We start from the raw sequence: 2,500 nt of genomic DNA on the forward strand, positions 1-2,500 counted from the left end.
TGTGTATGTGTGTGTATGTATGCTAGTCTTCTTTCAGTTTCTGCCTACCAAATCAAATCACAAGAGCTTGGTCGGCCCGAGATCATAATAGAATACACTTGTCCAACTTGCCGCGCAGTGAGACTGAACCTGCAACCATATGTTTGGGAAACAAACTCCTTACCACACCGCCATACCAGCACCTACATGTCAATGATTTTTGGTTTTTTTGTCTTTTCAGATGTCGTGTATGTAAGGAGCTCGCTTGGCAACTATACTGCCTCGGGTTCAGTCCCGCAGCGTAGCACCTTGGATAAGGACAGAACAATACCTCGTTAATGAATTTGCTCCAGGAAAACTGTCTCGAAACTTACCGCTCTTATATGCATACATAATACACACACACACACAAACACACACACACACACACACACATACACACACACACACACACACATATATATATATGACAATTTGTGTATCTTTCTTTTTGTCTGTTTGTCCTCTGTTTGTTTGCGTATCCGTAACCTGGTTGTTCGGCAAGAGAGATTGATAAATGTACTGGGGTTGATCTGTTTAATTATACCACCCCTAAAGTGGTGCCCCAGCATGGCCGCGCTCCAATGACTGAAATATATAAAAGATAAAAGGTGTCCCCTTCCTTTATTCATTTCTCTTTGAATCGCCCTCTCTCTCTCTCTCTCTGTCTTTCTCTCGATCTCACTTTGTGTCTATCTATGTTCCTTCTTTTCTCTTTCTTATCCGTCTTTTCTCTCTTCAACTGTCTTCAGCTGTGCGCGTATGCGTGGGTGTGTTGTGTGTTTGTGCGCGCGTGTGTGTGTGTGTTGCGTGTGTTTGCGTGCTGCGTTTGTGTGTGGAGGTGTATGAGTGTGTGTGTGTGTGTGGTGTGTATGCGTTTATCATTTATCTTTTCTTTTTCTTGTTTCAGACTGCGGCCATGGTGGGGTTTTGCTTTGCCTGACGCATGTTCTATCATGCTTTTAGCTGAACTGCTAATTCATGTGGGCTTAAACACACCAACACCGGTTGTCAAGCAATAGTACGAGATAAGCACAGACACAAAGACGCACGCGCGCACACACACACACACACACACACACACACACACACACAATAAATATATATATAAATACGGCGGGCTTCTTTCGCTTTCCGTCTATCAAACCCACTCACAAGGCGTTGGTCGGCCCGAAGCTATAGTAGAAGACACTTGTCGAAGGTGGAACGCAGTGGGACTGAACCCGGAACCATGTGGTTGGGAAGCAAGCTTCTAACCACACAGCAACGCCCTGCTCACGCTCGCCCATATGCACAGAAATACACCAGCACCTGTGTGTACACAATTATAAACAACTAAGACAGGGGCAAAGGAAACCACTGTTATAAACCCACATCAAATACAGACCACAAACACGCAAACACACACGCCCCCTCCCCCAACACACACATATACGCACACACGAACGCACGTATGCCCTTACGTTCTTACGTACTTACGTACTTACGCACTTACGCATGCATGCACACTCCTCCGAGTGGTAATAGGCGCTTTATTAGAGAAGAGCGTATAAGCATACATAACAGAGTTTATATATTGACTCCATATGAAAAATCTCAACTCTAGAATGATGAAAAAATAATGAAGATTTGTTTTGCTATCACAGCAGGTGCCAACTTCTCTCCATTCACCCGCAGCTTCCTACACGTACTTAGGGGGTCTATTTTACGGCTCTTCACTTCGTCGAAAGAATTTGGCAAACACATATATGTAGGTATGATGTCTTTGTCTACGCCTGGTTTTCTTCATGTTTTCTGTCTTCTTCTTTCTCTCTCTCTCTCTCCTCTCTCTTTCTTTTTTCTATTTCTCTCTAACTCTATCTTTATATCACTTACAACGTTGCAATTCTATCAACATCTTTAGAAAAAGTTAAGGTTTCTGTAACTGAGAGTCGCTTTCATTTTATACTCTGTTATCGTACAGAAATTTCTTATTGTTAAAACTACTAATATTTCTGATAACAAACGTTACAAGCGTACTTAAATATCTTAAACGTATATCTGAGACGATATTCTTCGTTAATTACAATAGAGACAGAAGGAGGGAAAAAAATAGAGAAACGAAAAAGAAGGAGGGAGAGAGAAAACAAGATAGACAGAAACACAGAGATATACAAAGGCAGAGGGAGAGAAAGAGAGAGAGAGAGAGAGAGAGACAGAGAGAGAGACAGACAGAGAGAGAGAGAGTGTAAGACAGACGGAAAGTCAACACATTCCACATTAATCTACAGACGGGTTAATATTCATTGTTTAGCTTATGTATTTCTTTTGAGAAATTCGTTTTATCTATTCACATATTTTCTTCGGTGCTTCAGATAATAATGTGAAGTGTATGTTTGTGTACAAGTCTTTCAAAAGGTGCATTTAGGCCGAGATATACACAGTTCTATCTATGCCTATATGTGTATATAGAAGTATATGTAATATACATTATATATATAAG

The 2,500-nt window shown here is 41.2% G+C and overlaps 1 long non-coding RNA gene across 1 annotated transcript in view; it reads right to left on the reverse strand.

Moving 5' to 3' along the window:
- The window catches only part of LOC118766627, an 8,077-nt gene extending 7,052 nt beyond the window's left edge, over positions 1-1,025 (reverse strand). The window contains exon 1 of the long non-coding RNA XR_005002564.1: positions 1,014-1,025. This is a non-coding gene — a long non-coding RNA (uncharacterized LOC118766627). The remainder of the gene's footprint in view (positions 1-1,013) is intronic.
- Positions 1,026-2,500: the final 1,475 nt, after the last annotated feature.

This window comes from Octopus sinensis, linkage group LG16 (genome assembly GCF_006345805.1).
Source record: "Octopus sinensis linkage group LG16, ASM634580v1, whole genome shotgun sequence".
NCBI lineage: Eukaryota > Metazoa > Mollusca > Cephalopoda > Octopoda > Octopodidae > Octopus > Octopus sinensis.